The sequence below is a fragment of the Miniopterus schreibersii genome (genome assembly GCF_964146895.1).
Source record: "Miniopterus schreibersii genome assembly, chromosome: 2".
Lineage (NCBI taxonomy): Eukaryota > Metazoa > Chordata > Mammalia > Chiroptera > Miniopteridae > Miniopterus > Miniopterus schreibersii.
Genome location: NC_138102.1, coordinates 140,078,174 through 140,093,012, shown reverse-complemented (window position 1 = coordinate 140,093,012; position 14,839 = coordinate 140,078,174). Strand labels below are relative to the sequence as shown.

Sequence of the window (14,839 nt, the reverse complement as noted above, 5' to 3'; positions counted from 1 at the left end):
TTTACCAGTGACCTAAAACAAAAACATAGGTGTCACGACATCTGTAATATTGTCAACAATAAAAAATAAATTTAAAAAAATAGGTGTCATGTTTATGTCATGTTTATCAAATTTATCTATCAATGATACAAAGATATGAGGAATGCCCAACAGGCTACATAACATCATCAAGCTAGAACAATAAGTCAAAACTAACAAGATGACAGGGATAAATGTAAAGTTCTCAATTACATTTTAAAAATCAATTACACAAATTAATGTGATCTTAGGCTTTAACAATAGAGGTATAGAATACAATAAAAATAAAAGAGGCCACTTTCCCTGATCAGATTATATCTGAAATGTTATATTTAGATCTAGACAAGAAGAACTAAAAACTTAGGCAACTAAGTTGATGAACTGTATTAAACATGACATTTAAGGAATGGCTGAAAGACCTTGGTATATTTATCCCAATAACAGAAGCCTTAACAAGGCATAACTATCATCAAATATTTGAAGGGCTACCATGTTGACAAGGAATTAGGTTTATTTATTGTAGCTTCAGATGGCAGAACTAAAGAGCACAATGTAAAGAATGTTCTAAAAGTAGAGTTGTAAAGAATGTTCTAAAAGTAGAGTTCCAAAATGGAACAGGGTTATCTGTGAAGTGGGGATCTTTTCATTACAGCATTTGGAAGTTAAAAGACTATCCCCTCACCCCCAGCTTGTGTGGCTTAGTGATTGAGCATTGACCTAAGAACCAGGAGGTCACAGTTCAATTCCTGGTCAGGGCACATGCCCAGGTTGAAGGCTCCATCCCCAGTAGGGGGAGTGCAGGGGGCAGTCAATCAATGACTCTCATCATTGATGTTTCTCTCTCTCCCCCCCCCCCCTTCCTCTCTCTCTGAAATCAATAAAAACGTATTTTTTTAAAAAAGACTATTCCCATGGGGATTCCAAGTATGATGCCTTTTCCTATTTCATGAATATACCTGATCCCCAAATAAGCCTGTTAGGGGAAGGAAGGCAACACTGAAAAATGAGAAACATTTGCTTCCTTTGACATGTCTCCAAAGATATGGAAAACTTTTCATGAACTCTAAAATCAGTACCATTTTCAAAGAAACCAACAACAAAAGAAATTCATCCTTTTCTTTTTTTAATGAATGGTGCATTTGTTTTTCTCAAAGAAACATCTGCACCTTAACTTTAGTTTAACAAAAAATAAGGGACAATTATACTCCAGCCTGCCAACTAGTCTCAAGAAAAGAGCTGTCTTTATTAGACATTTATATGGCAATGCTATTTGCTCCACCCAAAACTTCCTCGCAAGGAGAAGGCTCCTCCTTATCAGACGTGGATAGGAGGCTGCTGCAACACTGACTCCCTCCTACTGCAGCCTAGGAAAAACTCAGTCTTGACATGTACAAAACAATAACTTGTGAGAACTTCAGAGCAGCTGTGTTCAGACAGAGCCAGGGACTTTACTTGAGGCAAATAGTAGCTTAAGAGTTGGTTGAAAAAACAATTTTCATTTTGGGTTGGAAGTGGGGAGAGGAAAAAGAAAGGAGATATAGTGACGATATCCATTAACATTTAAAAGCCATGATAAACAAAAATGCATACAAATTACAGTACTGAATCTATCATAGGACGTAATCTTTGATTCACAAATTTAAAGATGAGCATTCTCTAGCTTTCTGCTAACACTAATGAGAAAAATAAATCTTGCATTTAGCAGTGCCCAAGTCAAAGGCATCACAAATTCTAGGACAGAAGACTAAAACAAGGGACTTTGCTATCTCACTGGATATTTTTTTGTGCTGCTGCCAGGCAAACTGTGAAAATGTCTGAACGTCCAATAGTAATGCCCTGAATGTGAACTACTGGAACCCAATTCAGTAAGTAATTTAAAAGGATCAGTAATCAATTGGTCTCAGGGTGCATATGTATGGGTGACTTCCTGGCCAGGAGAAAAAGCTTCAAATGGTTGCTGAAAACCAAAGGTTAATACAAAGTAACATATTCTGGTTTCTCTTCACAAAACAGCTTTAACAGTATTTCAGACATTATTTTGCTTCTCAAAAGTAAAAGAAGAAGAGAAGGAATGTAAAAGATAAGTATATGTAATAATAAAGAAGTTATTAATTGGCTGTATTAGTTCAATTCATTATTAAATACTACACAACTATCAAACAAAGGGCAAAGGCTTGTCATTTATCTGTACAGAATTAAGAACTGGTAAGACTACTTAGTATAGCTGCCAAACTTTTCTTCAGTTTCTTTCCTTACAGACATGTTACATTTCGTAAGTCTCTACTTACCTTACATCCTCCATGTTTAAGTACAAATTGTGTTTTATTTCCCCAACCCTTGCACTAAGATATTATGACATATTTAGCTTCTGAGTCTGGACACGAAGGAAGAAAATGAAATTTTTCACTTTCCTGAAATATGTGTCCATTTTATTTACACCATTTTAAAAAACATAACATAAGCTAACTAAAACTAACTGCAACCATCCACTTAACAACTCAAAGAACATGAGTAAGTAAGACATTTAACAAAACAAACCAATTTAGTATATTTCTCTGTGCTTAGAAAGCTTATAAAGACTGATGTCTTTACAGGAATTATGCTATTGCAAAGTTTTAAACATAGGAATCAAGTGGGCTTGCCGAGAAAACTGCACTCCCACAAACCTTCACTTATGACACAACCCTCAGAGAACCTAAAACACGCCCGTTAAGTAGAAAACAAACTTTAAAGTTAGGAAAGTAACAACAGGGGAATCTGGGTAGGAGGTGCCCTGGGTAGTAAACACCCCAGTCAGAGAATATAAACAATTCAGAGCAACGTATAACTCCTTATGGGGCTCCAACTGGGATTGCTTCCGTCCCATCCTTGAGTTAGGAAGAGATTAAATGTGGGAAGAGTTAGAGAGAGGAAAAGGAAATCAGAGTAGAAGTGATTAAAGTGTTCTTTTTTTCCTCCTTCTCAACCCCTATCCAGCATTCTTGCAAGCTGGTCATAGAATGGGTGCCATATCCACCAAAAGCCCTAAATCAGTATCCCAAGTTTCTTCTGATACCTAGATTCAAAGCCTGTATATATCAGCCGTCTCCTTTTCAAACACTTCCCTTTCACCTCTGGATTCCCCCATACCCTTCTCAAAGTGATGCCTTTTGGCTACTACACCCACTCGTATTTAAGTCTTCCTAAACTCATTCACTTATTTCCCCCCCAAATCTATAGTTTTTCTGATACCAAGTTCCTAATATTCCTTTTTATAATTCAATCGAAATGCCATGACTCTCATTTCCAGTGATTTACCCCTCCCTACCTTTCCAGCCACACTTAATGCCATGTTTTCACCTACTCATCCCTACCTCCTGCCTATTACCCCCTGCTTCTTCCAATGCCAACCCCCTAACCCCACTCTTTGAAAAGCCAGTTTAGTACCTCTCCCTGTTCCCCATTCCACCCCATTTCATGCTTCCTCCATTTGGCACACTACACTTCCATTCCCTCAGGATTCAACTCCCCTCTTCTTGCCACGCCCTGTGCCCCCCGGGGCTACTTACCCCCCAAGTTCTCCCCACACTTCAGGCCTCTGGCCCCGCCTTCTCCCCCAAAGGAAGGAGGCGGGAGGAGGGAGAGAAGAGGGGCGGCACTCCATAAGGTAAAGACGATCTCCCATTAGTGCTCATCACCGCCAATCGTAGCTTCCTTCTCTCTTATTGGTCAGCGTTAGTCCACGCCCCACCCTCTTCCTCAGACAGGGCCCGGCCACCGCCTCAGCGCCCCCGTCCAACACAGCCTGGGAGGGGAGACCCGGGCCTGGGACACTGAGACTGGCCATAGCTGAAGGGGAGACTGTCGTCACATCATGGCCTAGTTAATGTTAACAGGACTCACCAGCTGGTAGCTCCGTCGCCTCCCGCCCGCCCGTGCTCGGTCCCACAATCTGTCTCCAGCTCCTCCTTTCCCCCCTCAGCAGAGCAGATACTTTCCTCTCGTCCGGCCAGGCGCGCTCATCTCTCGCGAGATATTGGGGGGGCCGGGGGTGGAGGAAGGGCGAGATCCGTCGGGCCTGAGTTGGAAAGGGGCCGAGGGGCGGGGCTCCGGGAAAATGTAGGGGCCAGACTCTCAGTGGGCAGGTCTGGGGAGCGAGGCCGAAAGAGTTCGGGACACACATCACACGTGTTCGGTTGCGGAATGTAGGGGGGAAGGAAAAGAAAAAAGGAATCCTTACCGGTGCCTGTAGTAGTGGAGATCCAAAAAGTGAAGTAAATATTCTAGGGAAGGAGATTATCTCAAAGGAGCCCAATGTAAAAATGAGTCAAAATTATACCTCATTGAAGCTGTTAACAAGAAAAAAGTGGAGGAAAAACCCGAGGCAGGTACACAGGGGATTCAGGGTTCCAAAACAATCGAGTGGTTGAATTTTCTTTGCACGTAGAGCAGCATCACTGTGTGTGTGTGTGTGTGTGTGTGTGACTGTGGGGGGGGGGTGGAGTGGGGGGATTCAACTGCAGGAACTGGCAACTTTTAAAACATGTGCATGTTGTTTCCACTATCCTCCAGAGTCATCACTTCCTTAATGGCAAGGCGGTTTAAAAATACCCTTAGCCCTAGAACTGGAGTAAATATATTGAAAAAAGCAAGCTCCCAACACAGCGATCCTATCTCATTTAGTCCTATGCCTTTGGCTGAGATGCATCTCTGAGTCTCTACAATGGAGTTAGCAATCCCATTTTACTCAAAGATTTATAATGATCAAATGAAATAATATATGTGAAACTGCTTGATAATTAAAAAGCACTATTCTTATTACTCAGCAAATATTTTACAAATACTCAACAGGACATATGTGCAAAGCGCTGTTCTATGCATGGGGACACAAGCCTGACCAGGTTCCTGCTCGGGTATAATTTATATTTTAGTGGGGAGGGAGAGACGGTTAATAAGCCAATAAACACAGATAGTTCAGTCCTGGCCTGTGTGGCTCAGTTGGTTGAGCGTGGGCCGGTGCACTGAGGGGCTGCTGGTTTGATGCCCAGTCAGGGCACATACCCAGGTTTTGGGTTTCATCCCCTGTCGGGGGGCATGCAGGAGGCAACCCATGGATGTTTCTCTCTCTCTTCCTCTCTCTGTAAAAAAATCAATAAAAACATATTTTTAAAAAACTTCAGGAGAGTGTTTCAGGATAATGAGACAGAAGGTGACTAGGAGTGGGGAAGCAAATTTACTCCTGGTGTTCAGAAACCTCTTTGAAGAAGTAAGTTTTGAACCAGAAGGTGGAGTTGAACTATGAGGAGACAGTCTGTCTTGGGGAGATTTTGGGTGACATCAAATGCAAAGACTGTTTTAAAAGTTTTCTCATATGGTTACCAAGATGGTAAATTTTATTTATTTTTAAAATATATCTTTATTGATTTCAGAGAGAGGAAAGGAGAGGGAGAGAGAGATAGAAACATCAATGATGAGAGTCATTGATTGGCTGCAGTCCGCAACCCGGGCATGTGCCCTGACCAGGAATCGAACCCCGATCACCTGGATCCTAGGTTGGCGCTCAACCGCTGAGCCATGCCTGGCGGGCCAAGATGGTAAACTTTATGTTTTTGGTTTTTTTATCACAACCTAAAAAAAACTTTAAAAAAATTTATAATTTTAAGGAGAGTTGACTCAAAATATTATCCTATGGAATCTCTTTTCCTTCACATAGCTTCCTTCTGCAGCTTTGTATTACTCAACTTTCTGAACTTCCCGCCTAGGATCTCATCTATCCTCATAGCACCCTCTGAAAGGCAGAAAGAATCCAGGTGATTTCTCTCTAGATAGCAAAGATGACACTGAAGCATAGAATCATTTATGTTCGTATGAAGTAAATTGAGAAAAGTTGAGTGGAGTCTTGGCTTCCAATCTACTCTCCCCTAAAACAATTTCTACTTAAAAGAATACAATTATAGAAAAAGACCCTCAATCTAAATGGGAGATTTGTATACAACAGAGGTGGCATTACAAATTAGGAAGGGATTCTACAATTGTGCTAGAATAATTGGTTATTACTCTATACATACAAGATAAATATAATAGCTAACATTTATAGATCTTACTATGTTCCAGGAAGCATCCTAAGTATTTTACATGTATGTATTAATTTTTTCCAAGTTTATATCTCTAACCCGTATCTGTCCCCTAAACTGCAGACTAATATGTCCAACTGCCTACTTAATAAATCCACGTGAATGTCTAATCAGTATTTCTAACTTACCATGTCCAAATTCTTCCTCTCTCTTCCACATGTGGCAGTTCCCTCATCTTCCCTATCTTAGTAAAAGATACCTCCATTGTACCAGCTATATTTTTTAAATTGAGATATAATTTATATACCATAAAATTCACTTTTTTACAGTGGATCATTCAGTGATTTTTTAGTATATTCATAAAGTTATGCAACTATCACCAATATCTAATTTCAGAGTATCTCTGCCAAAAGAAACCACATACTCACAAGCACTCTCCATTTACTCCCCATAAATTCCTAGCAACCACAAGTCTACTTTCTATCTCTATGAATTTGTCTGTTATAGACATTTTATATAATTGAATAATATATATGGTCTTTTGTGTCTGGCTTCTTTCATTTAGCATGTTTTCAAGATTCATTCATGTTGTAGCATGTATCAGTAATTTATTCCTCTCATGGTCGAATAATATTCCATTGAATGGATATACCAATTTTTGTTTATCCATTCATCAGTTGATGGACATTTGGGTTGTTCCCACTTTTGGGCTATTACGAATAATGTGGCTTTGAACACCCATGTACAAGTTTTTATGTAGACATTGTTTTTGATTCTCATTATATATACTGAGGAATGGAATTGCTGAGTCATAGGGTAAGTCTATGTTTAACTTTTTGAGAAACTGTTTTTCAAAGCATCTGCATTATTTTACATTACTACTAGAAGTGTATGAAGGTTCCAATTTTTCCACATCCTCACACCAACACTTTTATTGTCCATCTTTCTGATTTTAGCCATACTAGTGGGTGTGAAGTGGTATCTTAGTGGTTTTAATTTACATTTCCCTAATAATGTTGTACATCACTTCATGTGCTTATTGGCCATTTATACATCTTTGGAGAAATGTCTATTTGCTTTCCTTTGCTCATTTTGTAACTGGGTTGTTTATATTTCTATTATTGAGTTGTAAGAATGCTTTATATATTCTAGACACTGAACTCTTAACAGATATATGATTTGCATATGTTTTCTCCTATTCTGTGAGCTGTCTTTACTTTCTGGCAGTGTCTTTTCAAGCACAAATGTTTTTAATTTTGGTAAGGTCCAATTTATCTTTTCTTCTTTGTACTGTTGGTGTCATATCCAAGAAACCACAGCCTAATTCAAGGTCACAAAGATTTATACCTATGTTTTTTTCTAAGATTTGTATAGTTTTAGCTTCTATAATTAGGTCTTTGATCCATTTTGAGATACCTTAATAATTTTTTACAATAATTTTAAAAATATATCTTTATTGATTTCAGAGAGAGGAAGGGAGAGGGAGAGAGAGAGAGATAGAAACATCAGTGATGAGAGTCATACAATTAATGTTTGTATACTTATCTTGTATTTTGCAATCTTGTACTTTTTTATGCACTTTTATTATTTTCTTGTGGATTCCCGAGGATTTTCTATATATGAAATCATGTCATGTGCAAAGAGAGATAATTTTACTTCTTCCTTTTCAATTTGATGCCTTTTATTTCTTGTTCTTAATTGCTCTAACTAGAACCTCAATTAAATTTGAGTAGAAGAGGCAAGAGTGAATATTCTTGTCTTGTTCTTGATTTAGGGGGAACGATTTTAGTCTTTCACCATTAAATATGCTGTTAGCTGTGGATTAGTTGTAGATGTCTTTTATCACATTAAGGACATTCTCTTCTACTCTTAGATTGCTGAGTGTTCTTATCATGAAAGAGTGTTTGTTTATTGAGATGACAGTATGATTTTTGTCTTTTATTTCATTAATATGGTATATTACATTGATTGATTTTCATATTGTAAACCAACCTTGCATTTTAAAGATAAATCCCATTTGGTCATGGTGTATAATTTTTTTTATGTTGCTGTATTTTGTTTCCAATTATTTTGTAGATTTTTTGTGTTTATATTTATAAGAGATATTGGTCTGTAGTTTTGCTTTCTTGTGATGTCTTTACTTAGTTTTGGTATCAGGATAAAACTGGCCTCATAGAATGAATTGAGAAATGCTGCTTCCTCTTCCATATTTGGGAAGTGTGTGAATTGGTGGTAATTCTTGAAACATTTGGTAGAATTCACCAGTGAAGCCATAGGATTTTCTTTGGTCCTAGGATTCTTCTTTGTGGGATTTTTTTTTTTAATATGTCTTTATTGATTTCAGAGAGAGGTAGGAAGAGAGAGAGATAGAAACATCAATGATGAGAGAAAGTCATTGATCAGCTGCCTCCTTCACGCCCCTACTGGGGATCAAGCCTGAAGCCCAGGCATGCACCCTGACTGGGAATTGAACCTCAATTTCCTGGATTATAGGCTGATGCTCAACTGCTGAGCCTTGCTGGCCAGGCTGTGGTTTTTTTTGTGTGTTTTTTAAATTATTGATTCAATCTCTTTACTTGTTATAGGTCTATTTAGATTTTGTATTCCTTCTTGAGTCAGTTTCTGTAGTTTGTACCTTTCTAAGAATTTTTCCATTTCATCTAGGTTATCTAAGTTTTTGGCATATGATTATTCAGAAATATTTCCTTATAATCCTTTGTATTTTCTGTAAGGCTGATGGTAATGTGTCCCCTCTTCATTCCCAATTTTAATAACTTGAATATTCTCTCTTTTTATTTTTATCAATCTAGCTGAAGTTTTGTCAATTTTGTTGATGTTTAAAAAAAACAACTTTAGGTGTCATTTATTTTTTTCTATTATTTTTCCATTCTCTATTTCATTTATTTCTACTCTGATCTCTATTATTTCCTTCCTTTTATTTGCTTGCCCTCCCTTTTTAAGCTTAGTTTATTGATTTGAGATATTTCTTTTTAAAAATATACTTATTTATAGCTATAAATTTACCTGTAAGCATTGCTTTCACTGCATTCCATAAGTTTTGATAGATTATGTTTTCATTTTCATTCATCTCAAAGTACTTTCTAATTTCCTTTGCAATTTCTTCTTCGACCCTTTGTTATATAGGAGCATGTTGTTTAATGTCTACATGTTTGTGAGTTTTCCAAGTTCCCTTCTGTTATTAATTTCTAATTTCATTAAATATATATTTTTATTGATTGCTTTTTTTTATAGAGAGAGAGAGAAAGGGGGAGAGAGAGAGAGAAACATCGATTTGTTGTTCCACTTATGTATACATTCATTTGTTGCTTCTTGTATGTTCCCTGACCAGGGATTGAACCCACAACCTTGGTGTATGGGGATGATGCTCTAACCAAGTGAGTTACCTGGCCAGAGCCAACTCTATCTTCTTAATTAGTCAACACTTTTATCATTTTTAAATGTCCTTCTTTGTCCCTATAACAATTTTTGTCTTAAAGTATATTTTGTCTTAAATAATGTAGACATTCTAGATCTGTTTTGGTTAGTGTTTGCATCATATATCTTTTTTCATACTTTTATTATCAGCCTAAATGTGTCTTTGGATCTAAAATGTTAGACATTTATAGGCAGCATATAGTTGAATCAGTTTTTTTAATATATTATCCCAGTACTGTATATGCCTTTTAAATGCCATTTACATCCTGGCTGGAGTGTCTCAGTGGTTGGAGCGTCTGCTTGCACACTGAAGGGTGGTGGATTCAATTCACAGTCAGGGGTGCATACTTGGCTTGTGGGTTCAATCCCCTGCTCCAGTTGGGGCATGTGTGGGAGGAAACTGATCAATGTATCTCCCTCACATAGATGTTTCTCTGTCTTTCCCCCTCTCTCTCCCTTCCACTCTCTCTAAAAATCAATAAATATCCTCAAGTGAGGATTAAAAAAAAAATGCCATTTACATTTAACGTAGTTACTAATAAAGGATTATTTATGTCTGCCATTTTGCTATTTATTTTTAGTATGTCTTGTGATTTCTCCCCATCTATTCCACCATTATTGCCCTCTTCTGTGTTAAATAGACATATTCTAGTGTGCCATTTTAATCTTTTTTTTTTCTTTAATGTTTTTTGAATTATTTTCTTAGTATTTTCCCTGAGGATTACAATTAACATGTTACTTTATAACAATCTAGTTTGCATTAATGCCAACTTAATTTCAATAGCATAAAAAAGCTTTGCTCCTATACAACTTTATTTCCTTCCTCTTTTATACTGTTATTGTCATAAAAATTACATCTTTCTACATTGTATGCCCATTAACATAAATTTATAATGATTGTTTTATACAATTGTATTCTTATACATACAATAGAAGAAAAAGAGGGTTACAAACAAAAGTTACATTTGTACTGTCTTTTATATTTGACTATGTAGGTACCTTTTTTGGTATTCTTTATTTGTTCATGTGGATTATAGTTCCTGTCTGGTGTCCTTTTATTTAAGCCTGAAGGACTCTGTTCAATATTTCTTGTGGGGCAGGTTTGTTAATGATGAATTCTTTCCATTTTTGTTTATCTGGAGATGTCTTAATTTTGCCTTCACTGTTGAAGAATAGCTTTGCTGGACATAGGATTTTTGGTTGACAGTCTTTTTCTTCCAGTACTTTGAGTGTGTCACCACACTTCTGGCCTTCATGGTTTCTAATGAGAAATCATATTGAGGATACCTTGTACATGATGAATCACTTCTCTTTTGTTGCTTTCAAGATTTACTCTTTGTCTTTTCACAGTGCGGTTATGATGTGTGTAGGTGTGGATCTGTTTGAATGTCTCCTTTTTGGATACGTAGATTAATGTTTTTCATCAAATTTGGGAATTTTTAGCCATCTTTCTTCAAATATTCTTTCTGTATCTTCCTCTCCTTTCCTCTTTTTGTAGTACACTTGATGGCATATCACAGGTCTCTGAGGCTCTGTTCATTTTTTTTAACTGATTTTTTTTTTTTAGAGAGGAAAGGAGAGAGAGAGAAACATCGATGTGAGGGAGAAACATCTATCGGTTGCTTCCCATACACACCCCGACTGGGGATTGAACCCGCAACCTGGGTAATGTGCCCTGACCAGAAATGAACTGGCAACCCTTTGGTGCACAGGATGATGCTCAATCAACTGAACCACGCTGGCCAGGGCAGAGGCTCTGTTCATTTTTCTCCATTCTCTTTTCTCCTTCCTCAGAATGTATAATCTCAATTGACCTGCCTTCAAATTCACTATTTCTCTCCTGTCTTCTGAAATCTGTTGAACCCTTCTAGTTAATTTTTCATTTCAGTTATTACGCTTTTCAACACCAGCATTTCTATTTGGTTCTTTTAAAAATAATTTCTATATTTTTATTAATATTCTCTATTTGGTCAGACATTATTCTCTTTCATGAAGTTCTTAAAACATGTTTTCTTTTAGTCCTTTGAGTGTATTTTAAGTGGCTGATTCAAACCCTTTGTCTAATAAGTCCATTATCTGGCCTTTTTCAGGGAAAGTTTCTATTGACTATTTTTTTTCTTGTTTATGATCCATATTTTCTTGTTTCATTGAATATCTCATAATTTTTTCATTGAAAACTAGACATTTAAAATAATATAATGTGGCAACAATAAAATCAGATTCTCCTTTTTCTCCAAGATCTCATTTTGGTACTGTTTCTTATTGATGATGATTGTTTATTTAATGGCTTTCCTGAAATAATTCTATATTGTCATGTGTGTCTTCCTGCTCAGTTAACTTAGTGGTTGGCTAATTATTGGACAAATATTTCCTTAAATGTCTGAAACCAGTAAGTCATTGCTAAGAGACTCTGAATACGTATTGGGACATGCCTTCAACACTCAGCCAGGCAGTTTATAAATTTTCCTTAGGCTTCACTTCATGCTTGTGCAGAGCCTCACGTTTAGTAGTCAGTGGCAAAAGGACTTCTTAGGTCTTTCCTGACCATACGCACAGCTTTATGAATGTGCATGCATGGCCTTCTAGGTTTCCAGGAATGTCAGAACATCCCAAATCTTCTTAGGGACATCACAATCCCCAGATTTGCCTATAAAATTTTTTTTGTTAACCTGTTTTTCACCCCAACTGTTACCCACCATCACTGGGAGCAATAATGTTGAAAAATTGCCTCTCATTGTTTTAAACAAATGCCCCTAGGGAAGAGGATGTTTGCAGAAGGCAAGCTCTGTGTCAGGTCAAATCAAGATACCCATGAGTAGGATCTTCCAGGGAACCACCAGACAGGTCAAAAAATGATAATTTTCTGAGAATGGGGCTTTGAAGGAGTTCCAACCTGATTCTGTTCCCTCTAGTGGCTGTCCTGCTGCTGGTTTTCACCATGATTAAAGGGTTTTGGTTTTCAAGGTTACCAAAGAGCTGGGGAGAGGGGAAGATGGGAACAGAGAAAATTAAAGTGCCACATAATTCACTGTTCTTACTGAGATTCGGTCCTTTTTCTTCCATACACACTCTCTTCATTGTTGCAAATCTTTGGTTAACTTCCAAAAATTTTAAAAAGTTGATCCTGACAATTTTGCCAGTGTTCTCTTTGCTTTTATGGGAGTGGATTTTGGGTGGTTCTTCTACATCATTTTTGCTGATTTCACTCCTAATTGTTTTTCAGCCAAATCCTTCAGAGTCATCCTTGATGTCTGTCTTTCTGAAACATCCAACATCAGCAAATCCTGCAGAGGCAGCAAATCTTTTACCTTCAAAATAAACCCAGGATCCCACCACTCATCACCACCTCCATTGCTACCACCCTGATGTAAGCTATTCCTCTCCTCTCATTTTTTTTTTTTTAATTTTATTTTTGTTTAAAATATTACAATGTCCCTTTTTCTCCCCAATGACCCATTCCACCCCATCCCATCCCCCTCCCGAGTCCCTCTCCCCACCATTGTCCGTGTCCTTGGGTTGTGCATATATGCATATAAATTCTTTGGTTACTCTCTCCCCCTCCACCCACCCGCCCTTCTCCATCCCTCTGACATTCGTCAGACTCATCTATGCTTCCATGTCATTGAATCTGTTCTGTTCATCAGTTTATTAAGTTCTTTAGATTCCACGTATAAGCAAGATCATGATGTTTGTCTTTCTCTGCCTGGCTTATTTCACTTAGCATAATATTCTCCAGGTCCTTCCATACTGTCCCAAAGGGTACGAGATTCTTCTTCTTTACAGCTGCGTAGTATTCCATCTCCTCTCACTTATTATTTTCTAACACCACTTTCTCACTTTTTCTCAGATTGCCAAGCATGTTCCTATTTCAAAACCTTGGCATTTTTCTACCAGGTATGCACATGGCTCATTCCCTTACTTCCTTAAAATCATTGCTCAAATGACACCTCCTCCGAGATGCTCCCCTGACCACTCTACACCTCACGCCTCATCACTCTATCCTAATCTTGCTTCATTTTTTCCCTAGCACTCATCACTACCTAACATGTTATATTTACTAATATTTATTGTCTGTCTCTTCCCATTAGAATGTAAGCTCATAAAGTCAAGGACTTAGTCCACTGTGTTCATTGTTGCATCTTCAATGCGTAGAACAGTATCTGGATCATGTTGGCACTCAGTAAAGTCTGGTTGAATGTATGGAAAATATCTTTAATTTGCTCCTCCAGATTCACTGTTCCCCTTCTTCCCAGTATCCAGTATGGACAACATCAGTGGACTCATTTGCCCTCTGGCTCCAGCCCATCCAGAACCCCAGTAGAAGTTTGGAAGAAAAAGGATAGTGAAGGCAGAGCATTTATTCCTCCCTGCTAAATTTCCTCAGATTTGCCCTGTCCCTAGATCTAAGATCACTCTCTCTCCTAAAGTGACTCCTCTGAATGTGGAGTCTGTCCAATAACCACTGCCTACCCTCCTCCTCCCTTTGGCTATGGTGTTTTAATAGCTTCTTTGCTATTATTACCCTCAGGATATTGTACTATCCCTTGTGGTTCCCCTGTACTCAACCATGCCTTTGTAAATAAACCCATCTCATATCATCCTAACTTAAGAGTGACATCCATTTCCTTCGGGTCCCTGCCTGATACGATGAATAATTCTAAGAACTCTATGAAGTAGACATTATTACACCTCCATTTTACAGATGAGAGCTCTGAGGCCCAGAAAGATTAAGAAACTTGCCTAAGGTTACATAGCTAGTTAGTAACAGAGCCAGAATTACTTTAGAAAAAAATGTGGGAGAATATTTTTATGACACAGAATAGGGAAGAATTCCTAAATGAAACTAAGAAAGCATACCTATAAAGGAAAAGACTGAAAAAACTGAAATCCTCTATATAAAAAGATACCAAAGATAAATAAAGTGAAGAAACAAGTCTCTAACTAGAAAATATATGCAACCCACATAAAGGATTAGTGTGTAGAATATATAAAGAACTCATAGAAATCAGTAATAAAGCACAAACAACATAATAGAAAAAAGGGCTGGGCAAAGGATAAGTAGGGGGATTCATAGAGGAAGAAACTCAAATGGAAAATAAGCATGTAAAAGATGCTCAATCTTTCTAGTAATCAGAGAAGTGGAAATTAAAATAATGAAATCCAGCCAGCTGGAGTGGCTCAGTGGTCGAGTGTTGTTGACACATGTAACCCGGAGGTCATGGTTTGATTCCCGGTCATGGTTTGATTTCCGGTCAGGGTACATACTCAGGTTTCAGGCAGCATCCCCAGTAGGGGGCATGCAGGATGCAGCCAATCAATGACTCTCTCTCATC

At 37.7% G+C, this 14,839-nt stretch overlaps 1 protein-coding gene across 2 annotated transcripts in view; it reads right to left on the bottom strand.

Moving 5' to 3' along the window:
- LOC308553742 (cyclic AMP-dependent transcription factor ATF-7) overlaps window positions 1–4,032 on the bottom strand; it is a 91,455-nt gene extending 87,423 nt beyond the window's left edge. The window contains exon 1 of one of the 2 annotated variants that reach the window (XM_081129921.1): window positions 3,901–4,032. The gene's annotated coding sequence lies outside the window, so the exon portion shown is untranslated. Of the gene's footprint in view, window positions 1–3,568; window positions 3,677–3,900 lie in introns of those variants that run through there. The other variant, XM_081129922.1, reaches the window with a different exon arrangement.
- Window positions 4,033–14,839: the final 10,807 nt, after the last annotated feature.